Genomic DNA, 13,433 nt, shown 5'->3' with positions numbered 1-13,433 from the left:
GTGGAAGGAATTTCAAGAGTTATATCTCAAGCTGAATCAAGTACGCACGATAAGAATTCCAAGAATGGGAAGTTTTCCTATAGGTTATGCAGCCTCTCGAGGATAAATACAGACGTCTCCGTACCGATCCGCGAGACTCCACTAAACCTGCTCATGACTCGTGAGACCTAGTAACCTAGGCTCTGATACCAACTTGTCACGACCCAATTCCCATACCCGGTCGTGATGGCGCCTCTCGTGAAGACAAGGCCAGCCAACTAACCCAAATCCTTTCACTAACAATTATTAAACATAAATGAATAGAAGATACAACTTAATGGCATTAGAAATTGTTAATTACTACCCAACCGGGGTGTCACAAGTCACGAGCATCTAAGGAAATCTTAACACAACTACAGTCCAATAAATATATACAAGTAAAATTTCTGGAAAACAAATGACAACATCCGGTGCCGCGAACGCTGGCGGTCACCTTGCTCAGCTACAATAACAATACCTTCAATCCGCTAATAACCCGCTACCGGGTGAACGATACCTGCAACTGCACGCGAGGTGCAGGGAGTAAAGTGAGTACTTCCAACTCAGTGAGTAATAAGAGTAAATAATAACTGAGAGGCAAGAAATCACATAAGAGCACTCCATCCTGCTATATAGGACAGTACAACCCTTTGAGGAAACAGTAAAACCATGAAAAATCCTTTAGAAAATATCTGGCTCAGTTTAAAAACCTCTTTTGAAAATATCCTTTTCCAACAGTCAAGCAAATGAATGCGTAATCAGATAGTGCAAGTCCGCACATAAGTCAGCCCCTCGGGCACGGCACTCCATCAACAAATAACACCAGGGTATCTGGTAAAAGTGACAAGAGTAGCATGGATGCCAATGATATGAGAGTGTTGAATGTCATGACACGTAGTACAAACAGGAACCAATGCATGAATGCAATGCAATGCACATGACCGCTGCGGCGTGCAGCCCGATCCATTTGGGTACCCGCGCTCACTGTGGGGGTTCAGACTCCGGAGGGGCTCCTACAGCCCAAGCGCAATATCATCATAGTATCGCTGCGGCGTGCAGCCCGATCCATCCTCAGTCCAGAACATGCAAATGAGCCACTCGGGCAATGTCAAGTAATAGCTTTTAACTCAAAACATCAGAAAAATGCAATTTAAGTCTTTAAACTTTAACAATATGACTGCACATTTCAAAACAGGGTTTAACTCAGGACTGAAATCATTTAATATGCTAAGTGTCATGAAAACAGTGATAATAATCCCTAAAGGATTCAAATAATCGGCACGAAGCCCAAAACATGGCAATCAACCCAAATCACGATAGCATCAAGTAGGTTTCAGTCAATTACGCAGTAAAATCAACAACCGGGACGGACCAAGTCACAATCCCCAACGGTGCTCTACCCCACGCTCATACCTGGCGTGCAAGTCACCACAATACAGCACTATGATGTGCAAATCCGGGGTTTCAAACCCTCAGGATATCATTTACAAGTATTACTCACCTCGAACCGGTGAAATCCCTAGCTCGCGACGCCTTTGCCCCTCGAATCGGCCTCTACGCACGTCGAATCTAACCAAAATCAGAGCGAATACATCACAATATGCTAAGGGAACAATACCCAATCGAAAACAATCGAAAATTAGCAAGAATCTCGAAACTAGCAAAACCCGAGCCCCGGGCCCGCTTCTCGAAAAATTACGAAATTCATATCACCGGATTCCTCGTCTCGCCACGAGTCTATACATATAAAATTCACCAAAATCGGAGTCCATTTGACCACTCAAATCCCTAGTTTAACTTTTCTTAAGTTTCAAGCCCTAACCTCCATTTTTACCCTTTAATTCCTTGGGTTTTCAGTGTTAATCCATGTTTATACACAATCATATCATAATCTAAGCCCAAGAATCCATACCTGATGATAGCCCTCGAAACCCTCTTCAAAATTGCCCAAAATCTCCTTAGTCCGAAGTCCAAAATGTTTCTTCTCTTTCAAAATCGTGAAAACACTGTTCACTTAAACCCAGCCAGGTCTCCGCTTCTGCGGTTGGGATACCGCACCTACGGTTCCCGCTTCTGCGTCAAAATAACCGCTTCTGCGGTCTAACTTAAAATCCCCAGGACCGCTTCTGCGGTCGCAAACCGCTCCTGCGATGTCCGCTTTTGCGGACTGCCTCTCGCTTCTGCGGAAATTGCCAAGCCCTCAAGGACCGCTTCTGCGATCGCTCACCCGCTTCTGCGGTCCGTTTCCGCAGAAGCGGAAATATCAGATTTCAGCAGCAACAGACCTGAAGCAAACTTTAAAAACTCTCGTTTAATCACTTGAATTCACCTTGAGGCCCCCGGGACCTCAACCAAAAACACCAACACATCCTAATACCTTATTCAAACTTGTTCCAATCCTCAAAACACTTCAAACAACGCTAAAACCATCAAATCACATCGGATTCAAGCCTAAGTTTCTTAAAAACTTCCGAATTACGCATTCGATCAAAAACCCAACCAAACGACGTCCGAATGACCTGAAATTTTGCACACACATCGCAAATCACATATCGAAGCTACAGCAACTCTCGGAATTCCATTCTGACCCTCGGATCAAAATCTCACCTACCAACCGGAATTCGCCAAAATACTAACTTCGCCAATTCAAGCCTAATTCTACACCGGGCCTCCAAAATCAATTCCGATCGCACTCCCAAGTCACAAATCATCCCCCGAAGCTAACCGAATCACCGGAAATCACATCCGAGCCTTCTAACTCATAAGTCAACGTCCGGTTGACCTTTCCAACTTAAGCCTTCCTTAAAGAGACTAAGTGTCTCATTTCCTATCCAAACCAATTCAATTCAACTATAACTCACTCGTTGCTGATAATGAAACATGAAGAAGCAGTAAATGGGGGAAACGGGGCTCTAATACATGAGACGACGGGTCGGGTCGTCACATCCTCCCCCATTGGGATTTTGGGTTAAGAAATGGAGGGATCGGGATTTTTAGGTTAGCAGAAGGGGGGAGGGTCGGGGTATTTTAAAAAAATAAAAACAAAGAAAGAAAAAAACAAAATAAATAACTAATTAAATACCCTACAAAACGGCGCCCAGTTTGCGGTCGGTGTGGGCCGCGCATGTGTGGCAGGGGGTTCTTAAAATGCGCGGCCGCGCACGTTTGATTTTTTTCCAGCTTTTCAACTTGAGCTACTTTTGGCCCCTCTTCAAATTGATTTCGTCACCCCGAGTCATTCCAACCCGCACAATTTCATCCCTACAACATTGATAAACCTGTCAATACTTCCACAATTCAAAATCAAACACGAAACATAAAGAAAAACACAAAAAAATTGGGTTGCCTCCCAAGAAGCGCTTGATTTAACGTCGCGGCACGACGAATTACAACAAAACCATGAGTTGTCTCCCAAGAAGCGCCTGATTTAACGTCGCGACACGACTCGGGCTATCCTTTATCAAGGATCTTTCAAGTACAAGGTTGAGATCATTTTATCTTCGTCAACCATGCCTTGATAATGTTTTAGCCTTTGCCCATTAACTTTGAACTTGCGGGAGCCATCTTTCGATGTAATCTCGACGGCTCCAGTCGAATGCATCTCTACCACACGAAATGGTCCTGACCATCTTGACTTCAACTTGCCCGGAAACAACCTCAATCTTGAATTGTATAGCAATATCATATCTCCAGGTTTAAAGCTCCGCTCAAGAATATTTTTGTCATGCATCATCTTCATTCTCTCCATGTATAGTTTTGTGCTCTCAAAAGCATGGTAGCGAAACTCATCAAGATCGTGCAACTCTGTGACTCTACTTGTACCCGCCTATTCTATATGGAGATTCAACTTCCTCAATGCTCACAAGGCTCTATGCTCCAACTCCACTGGTAAGTGACACGCCTTCCCAAATACCAATTTATACGGCGACATGCCAATTGGAGTTTTGAAAGCGGTACGATAGGCCCAGAGTGCGTCATCTAACTTCCTCGCCCTATCCGTTCTTGTAGCATTCACGATCTTTGTCAAAACGCTCTTTATCTCTCTGTTCGAAACTTCCACTTGCCCACTCGTTTGTGGGTGATATGGGGTTGCAACCTTGTGGCGTACACCATATTTTTCTAACAACTTTGCGAAGGCTCGGTTGCAGAAGTGAGTGCCTCCATCACTGATTATTGCCCTTGGAGTGTCAAATCGGGTGAATATATTCTTTCTCAAAAACCCAATGACCCCCTTTGCATCATTTGTAGGGATTGCTGTAGCCTCCACCCATTTTGACACGTAGTCCACATCTACGAGTATGTACTTGTTACCATATGAGCTGACAAAAGAACCCATGAAATTGATTCTCCATACATCAACACTTTACCTCCTGAATTGGGTTCATGGGCATCTCATGTTGGTGGGAAATATTCGCGGTTCGTTGGCATTCATCACAACCTTTCACCCAAAAGTGTGCATCTTTGAACAATGTCGGCCAGTAAAAGCCCGACTCCAACACTTTTGCAGCTGTCCTTACTCCCCTGAAATGGCGACCATATGGGGATGCCTGACAAGCCTACAAAATAGAAGATTGGTCTATCTCGGGGATACATCTCTGGATCATGTTATCAACACAAATCCTAAACAGATAAGGCTCATCCCAATAATACATGCGACAGTCACGAAAGAATTTTTTCTTTTGGACAGAGGAAAGGTCATAGGGGATAATACCGCTTGCAGGTAGTTTGCAATGTCTGCATACCATGGTGCTATCTCAAGGTTCGTCGCCAACAGTTGTTTATCCGGGAAGATCTCCGCAATCTCTTCCACCTCCACCTTCTTCATTGCTCCTTTCAGCCTAGACAAGTGATCAGCCATTTGGTTCTCCGTTCCCTTTCTGTCACGAACTTTCAAGTCAAATTCTTGATGTAGTAGCACCCATCGGATCAGGCGCGACTTTGACTCCTTCTCAATTAAGTACCTAAGATCATCATGGTCAGTATAAACAATTACCTTCGAGCCTATCAGGTATGACCTGAATTTGTCAAATGCGAATACCACTGCTATCATCTCCTTCTCGGTCACTGTGTAATTTAGTTGGGCACCACTCAAAGTTCTACATTTGTAGTATACTGGATGCATGACTTTATCTTTTCGCTGCCCAAGAACTGCTCCCACAGCATAGTCGTTTGCATCACACATCAGCTTAAATGGTTGCTCCTAGTCGGGTGCAACTATGATGGGTGCTAACACTAGCCTCTTCTTCAATTTCTCAAAACCTACCGTGCAGTCATCAGAAAATACAAAAGGGTGATCTTTTTCAAGAAATTTACCCAAAGGGTTAGCAATTTTGGAAAAATCTTTTATAAACTGCCTGTAGAAACTGGCGTGGCCAAGGAAACTTCTTATTGCCTTGACAAAAGTGGGTGGTGGCAACTTTTCTATTACATCAACCTTTGTGCGATCCACTTCAATGCCCTTACTTGACACTAGGTGCCCCAAGACTATACCTTCCTATACCATGAAATGGCACTTTCCCAGTTTAATACCAGATTAGACTCCATACACCTCTTCAATGCTCTTTACAAGTTCATAAGGCAGTCATCGAATGAGTTTCCCACCACTGAGAAGTCATCCATGAAAACCTCCATTATTTTCTCTGCCATATCTGTAAAAATGGCCATTATGCACCACTGGAATTTGGCAGGTGCGTTGCATAGGCCAAACGGCATTCTCCGAAAGGCATAGAGGCCATATGGACAGGTGAATGACGTTTTCTCTCTATCCACCGGGGAAATAGAGATCTGATTATACCCCGAGTATCCATCCAGAAAGCAGAAGTGGGACCTCCCAGCCAATCTATCTAACATCTGATCAATTAACGACAGGGGAAAATGGTCTTTTTGGGTGGCCTTGTTCAATCTTCTATAGTCCATACAGATTCGCCATCTTGTGACTGTTCTTGTTGAGATCAACTCGTTGTTCTCGTTTTGCACTACAGTCATTCCACCATTCTTTGGCACACACTGAACTAGGCTTACCCAGTTACTGTTAGAGATGGGGAAGATGATTCCCGCATCTAACCACTTGATCACTTCTTTCTTCACCACTTCTTTCATGTTGGGGTTCAGTCTTCGCTGATGTTCTCTGGAAGGTTTGTGCCCATCTTCCAGTAAAATTTTATGCATAATACCAGGTTAATACACTTAATATCTGTAATGGTCCAATCAATTGCAGTCTTGCACTCCATCAACACCTGCAAAAGTTGTTCTGCCTGCACATCTAACAAACTAGATGAGATAATAACAGGTAAAGTTGAGTTAGGTCCCAAGAAAGCATACCTGAGGTGAGACGATAATGGTTTTAGCTCCAACTGTTGTGGCTCTTCAATTGATGGCTTAGCTGGAGGGTTTTTTTTCTTTCTTCTAAGTGTAAAGGCTCGAATTCGAGCTCTATTTTCCAGTACCCTTGGCCTTTAGGGCCAAAACCCACTCCGCCAAGTCCTCACCATCTACCTCTTCTAAGTTCATGAGCAGGCTGCTAGAGGGTCTTTTACGTTCAGAGTCTCATCTTCCTCCTCCAAAATCACATCCACAGCTTCTATCATAGAGCAGTTAGCAAACTCACTGGGTCGCCGCATAGATTTTTGCACATTGAATGTTATCTCTTTATCGTTCAGTCTCATCTTTAGCTCCCCAGTTTCACAATCAATTAGAGCTCTCCCAGTGGCCAAGAATGGCCTTCCCAAAATTATGGGAATCTCCTCGTCAACCCGGCAGTCTAGAATGACAAAATCTGCCGGAAACACAAAATTTCCAACCTGCACCAGCACATCATCAAGTATACATGATGGCCTCTTCACCGTTCGGTCGGCTAACTGTAGTAATATGGATGTGGGTCTTACTCTTCCAATGCCTAACCTTTTATTGATAGCCAAGGGCATCAAGTTTATGCTCGCCCCCAAATCACATAGTTCTTTAGCAAACATACTTGTTTATTGTGCATGGGATTGTGAAACTCCCTGGGTCGGACAACTTCTCAGCTATGGGTCTCGTCATGACAGCACTACATGTCTGAGTCAGTGTAACAATGGCCAAGTCTTGAAAGTTGAACTTATGAGACATAGTACTTCATTATTTTTGCATAACCAGGCATCTCCTTCAAGGCGTCAATCAATGGAATGTTCACCTGGATTTGCTTCAACATCTCCATGAATTTCTTATACTGCTCATCTTTCTGATATTTGGCCAATCTCTGGGGGAAGGGTGCTGGAGGCCGCTTCTTTCCTGTGATTTGAGTTTGAACCTGCTCGGGCACTGTTTCTACTGCCTTCTCTTGCACTAACTCAGTTTCCTTCGCAACCTCTTTTTCTTTGCTTGATTCTGCTGGTGCATGTTGTACTGTCACCTCTGTTAACCCTGTTGAATCATCTACCTCAATTGGTACTGGCACAAGTATCTCAGTTGGTCGGCTTTCGCGAGAAATTTCTTGCTCTAGATTAAGATCTCTACCATTTCTTAGACTCACCGCCATAAGCTACTTCGGGCCCTACTCTTTTGGATTGACATGCGTGTCTGCAGGCAATGTCCTTTAAGGACGATTATTCAGAGCCATGGATAACTGCCCTAATTGAATCAATGCCTTTTATCGTTGAGTCATGTGCTTCGACTTTCTCTTGCATTTTTCCATTGGACCCAATCAGTTGTTGCAGCATTACTTTAATTTCGGACAACCCATCATCTTATCTCACTATCTGTTGTTGTTGAGGCTATTGATAAGCTAGTTGCTGATTTTGCTGATTGTATCCATGTTGCCTTTGGTAAGGCACAACTTGACCTTGTGGTCGCATAGCTCTAGGATTGTTGCCATTATTATACTGTTGTTGTGCTGGTCTATACTGCTGATTCTACTGCCCCAAATTCTGACCACCTTGCCTTTGTCCTCCATAGTTGGCCACATAGTTCATATTTTCCTGATAGTTCTGGTTGTCATTTTCCGCACTCCACGAGTATACATATGTTTGGTTAATGCATGGTGTACAAAATCCTCCATTAGTCGCGTCAACTATGTGTACTGCTGCTTCTGGCCTGGTTTATCAATCATTTTAGTGAGGATACTCACTTGCGTCATCCGAGTGGCCATATTTTTGGCTATGGAGTTATTTGGGTCCAAAGTCACTGAGCGAACGATAGGAGTGATCGTATAGTCTCTTGTCATCCATCCTGAGTTTTGAGCCATTTTATCAAGTAAGATCTTGCATTCTCTGAATGATTTGCTCAAAAATGCTCCACCTGCTGAAGCATCAACATTGGCCTTCAAGTTGTCCGCCAATCCCATGTAGAACCTTTGCCCCAATATCTGATCTGGAATGCCATGATGTCGACACTTAACCAGCATACCTTTGAACCTCTCCCACGTTTCTTGTAGTGTTTATATTGGTCTCTGTCTGAAGCTCGATATCTCATCAACTTGTTTGACTGTCTTATTGGGTGGGTAGAATTTGTTCAAAAATTGCTTGACTAATTCCTCCCAAGTAGTGATAGAGTTTATGGGGAGTGAATTGAGCCAAGTTTGAGCCTCTACCGTCACCGAGAATGGAAACAACAACATCCTTATTGCTTCCGGTGTTACATTTGGTTGCCTTTGCGTGACACATATCGACAGGAAACTTTTCAGATGTTGTTGAGGATCTTCAATGTAAGACCCTGAGAACAATCCCTTGTTCTGCAACAAATGTAGCATGTTGTTTGTGATTTGAAATGATTCTTCTTGTATCTGAGGGACTGCAATTGCGGTTGCCAGATTTTTGGTGGTGGGTTGTGCCCAATCATACAAGGCTGCTTCTGGCACAAGAGGCGCCACACCCTGATTGTTCGGGTCCTTCGCATTATTTCTGTTGTTTGGATTTTCTATTACATCATCCATATCTGGTTCGATTCATTCTGTTGAGTTCTGTTGCTGTTTGTCCTTCTTGTTTGCACGATCCAATGCCTTGAAAACTTTCTCAGGATCTGATAATGCTTCGAACAATTCATCAGTTCTTGAGGAGTTTCTAGACATGCACTTATAACACCCAAGACTACAAACGTTAGAATTTCAATGTATTTAGTTTAAAACGAAGAAAATTGGCTACACTAAGAATTCTAGCACTTCTTTTTTCTGCAATTGATAACACCGTTAATTCCTCGAAAAACGGCGCCAAAATTTGATCACGCCCAACTATGCCTTATAAAAGGACTAAGCGGTCGTTGCAAATATAATCCGTTTTACAAGTCTGGAGTCGAATCCCACATGGAATCAACGTAGTAATAATAACTTTTAGTTTTGCAAGAATCCAAGTAATCAACTTTCAAAAATATTGAATAATGAATTGAGTGTTTACTAACTAATAACAAGGTAATTAAAAAGCTGTAATTTTACTACTAACAAAGCAACTATTATAAACAAGATTGGAAAGGTCTAGGGTTGCGATTTCTCCTCTTGTCGGAATCCTCTCTGTTACGTTCACTATAAATTCGCCTAGATACTCTCTACCCATCAGAGCACTTTAGGTGTCATAATTCTCTTCCGAGCAGATACAACAATTTACTAAACGTATTCTTTCAAACTATACTAGCTAGCATTAGCTTACCGCTCACTAAGATCGCACCAAGGTTTTGTTATTTCTAATCCCACCTTTAAACCCTTCGCATTGATCCCTCATATACGTTAGGAGTGGTATTGTTCAACGACTACCTAAATATGTACCCTTTTCCAAGTAATACACACTAAATAGGCATAGCCGATTGAGGGCCCTTCAATCAACCACAATAATCACGTAGTTGAACAAGTAGAGAAAATTCAATGGCAAATTTATATTAAACGCAACAAAAATTCATCCTCCAAGAGGTTCCATCAAACCCTAGAATAAAGAGTTTAGCTACTCATTATTATTTTCACAATCAGAATATAAGAATTCATTATCAATGATAAAAAGGGGAAGAAGAAAGATAAAAACTCGTTTCCGAATCTTCCGTCTTGCTCCTTGCATGTTCTTGCCTTCTCAGTTCCTCTAAAAACCAAGATACCCTCTTTTTGGGCGAGCTGGGCTTCATATATGTCAAGGAAAGTCGCCTCTGGAATTAAAATTTTAGCCCTGGAATAATTTTTCTCGGAAGGACGTGCAATGGCCGCGCACCTGGACAGGTGACCGCGCATCTGGCCGCGCACTTTGGCCAGTTTCTGCCTGACTTGCACGGCCCAGTACGCGGTCAGTGCGCGGCCGCGCACCTGGCCAATTTTTTGCACTCTTCTTCGTTCTTCTTTTTAAGTGCGCTAATCTCTTCGATCCTCGAACGAACTCCCATTTACTCCATAAATTTTTATTTGGCCTTCAACGTTCCATATTAGCTCAAAACGCTCCTTAACCTCCTTGTAGACCCGAATTGCTCCTACAAAGTATAAAATACTTAATCAGAGCAATTTACTACCATTTAACGCTCAAATATCAGTAAAGTGCAGCCAATTCAGAGTGCAAATAGTGGCCAAAATACATAGTGATAACCTACTATCACTTGAAATAATTTTTAAATAAACCCAAAAACGAAAATTGAGAAAAAAACAATTATTAAATGTAGGAATATTTGAGAAGAGTAAGACTTGTTATTTCAACCATCTCTGCCGACTAGATAATTGTACAAGCTTTTGACATTAATCATCACTTAATGTCAAAAGCTTGTACGACTATATAATTGTCTTCGCTTCTTGTTTTCTTCTTCTATATCAAATCTACCAATAACTCCAATTCCTTTTATTCTACAACATTTCTTGGTCATCAAACTTTTATTAGCCAATAAGTTAATCTTGTTTTATCTTTTTTTTTTTTTTAAATATTCTTGTGTTGGCTCATAAAAGTAAACGAATAAAAACTCAATTTTTTCGAAGTCCCAAATGTCAAATTCCTTTTATTGATTTAATGTAAATATTTAATACGAGTAATTTTTTGTCCCTCGGATTACGTCATATATGGGAGATGAAACCATTTCTTACTTGGCAAATAAAATAATAAGAATCACATTAGTTGAGTGATTCTCAAGTTGTATCTAACTCCAATAAATATTATTTTTCCAATAATTCCGATGAGTTACATTGATACTATATATCTCCAATTAGTACTTTAACTGATTATTTATTTGGAGAATAATAAACCGACGTGGAAGCAGCGCTTCTGAAGCAAACTCATGTGCCAAGTCTCAGTCAGCTCTTTCTCGCGATGTGTTTTTCTTAGTTCTTTTTTAATCAATCAGTTGGAATTTGATGTAAAAAGTACTTTTATATATATATATATATATATATATATATATATATATATATATATATATATATATATATATATATAAGCCATACAAATAAAGGTTGTGGTAGAACGGTAAGCACTCTTTCATACTTAATCAGAGATTTCGGGTTCGAACTATGAATATAGAGTCGTGTTAGATTCTAGCTAACAAGAGAAACACAGAGAAATGAAGAGAAAGAGAAATTCAATCTGTATTGTCTTGGAGAGAGAGTCGTTCAATACAATGTCTTATAGCGCTAATGTGCACTAACAAACTGACAGCACATAGATAGCAGTCAATTAATCCAACTAACTACTTAACTGATATTGTAACTAACTCAAAGACCCCTTATACTTCTATTGTATACATTTTGATACCCTATATCCCAAGACTCCCCCTCAAACTAGAGAGTGGAATGCATTGAACACTCCTAGCTTGGAAAGAAGGGAACAGTGTTGAGCAACACCAAGTCCTTTTGTCATAAAGTCAGCCAACTGAAGCTTTGCTGAAATACGATGAGGTACGAGCAGTCCATTTTTTATTTTCTCCCGGACAAAATGACAATCTATCTCGATGTGTTTTGTTCTCTCATGAAAAATAGGATTTGCTGCAATTTGGAGAGCAGCTTCGCTATCACAATAGAGGTCAACTGGTTGATGCACCGTAACTTCAATTCTTGCAATAATCCAACTAGCCAAATAACCTCAGTTGCTACTGCTGCAAGACTTCTATATTCAGCTTCAGTTGAGCTACAACTCACTGTCTGCTGCTTCTTGGACTTCCAAGATAGTAAGGAGTCTCCCAGTTTTATAACATATCCAGTGATCGACCTATATGTATTTGGACATGCTGCACAATTAGAATCACAGTAGGCAGAGAGATGAGATATAGGACCCCGTTTGAGAAAGATAACTAGTCTAGGTGAGCCTTTGATATATCTGACTGTTTAGGATGTTGCATGAACTGACTTAACACTTGCACAGCAAAGCAAATATTAGGTCGTGTGATGGTCAAATAGAGCAATTTACCTACTAGCCTTTGATAACTTGCTATATCCTTCAATTCTTCATCTCCATTGTGTCCTACATGTTTGTCATACTCTGTGGTAGTTAGTTTATGATTTAGCTCAATAGGAATAGAGGCAAATTTTGCTGCATCTAGCCCCATGGTGGAAATCAACTCTAGTGCATATTTTCTTTAGTTTGTCAACAGACCCTTATCTAACCTTATCACTTCTATACCTAAGAAATATATGAGTTTCCCAAATTCTTGACTTTAAATTTGGTGTGCAATGTATTCTTGGCCTCTTCCACAAGGGACATGTTGCTACCAGTGATTAAGAGATCATCACTAAGATAACAACAATGTCTTGTGTTGTTTGCTTAGTGAATACAGAGTGATCATATGCACTCTGTTGATATCCTGCTCCTACTAATGCATCTGTGAGCTTAATGTTCCATTGTCTTAAAGCCTGTTTCAGGCCATAGAATGATTTCAATAATCTGCAAGCTTTATTCCCCCTGGCTTTGGAAACCCTGTGGCACGACCATGTATACTTCCTCATATAGGTCACCTTGTAGGAATGCATTGTTGACCTTCATTTGGTAGAGGATTCATCCCTTTGAGGCTGTTATGCTAAGGTCAGTTCTCACAGTTACCATTTTGGCAACTAGTGAGAATGTCTCATGATAGTCCAACTCTTCTTGTTGAGTGTATCCTTTTGCTATCAGTCGTGCCTTAAACCTCTCAACCTCTCCATTTGCCTTAAGGACTATATCACCACTGTTAAGACACACACTAATATTGCCTACTCCATTTCTAATGCCATTTCCTATGATAACCTATCTCCTGCATATCATTCTCATCTTAGAATAGTAACTAGTAACTGAGTCAGTTCCCTGTCTCAAGGTCACAATAGCAATCCAAAGATGATAGATTCTCGTTAGATTTGACCTATCAAATCTCGCCTGAAAATCAGCCCACACCTTCTTTGCATTTGATGCATACACGACGCTAGGCATCAATTCATTTGAAAAAGTACTACAAATCCATAAGAGAACAATTGCGATGCACTTCTCCCATTGCTTTGCTAATTTGCCTTTATACATGCTTTTTGCACA

The sequence above is a fragment of the Nicotiana attenuata genome, unplaced genomic scaffold, assembly GCF_001879085.1.
Source record: "Nicotiana attenuata strain UT unplaced genomic scaffold, NIATTr2, whole genome shotgun sequence".
Lineage (NCBI taxonomy): Eukaryota > Viridiplantae > Streptophyta > Magnoliopsida > Solanales > Solanaceae > Nicotiana > Nicotiana attenuata.
Note: the sequence above shows the minus strand (reverse complement) of the source record.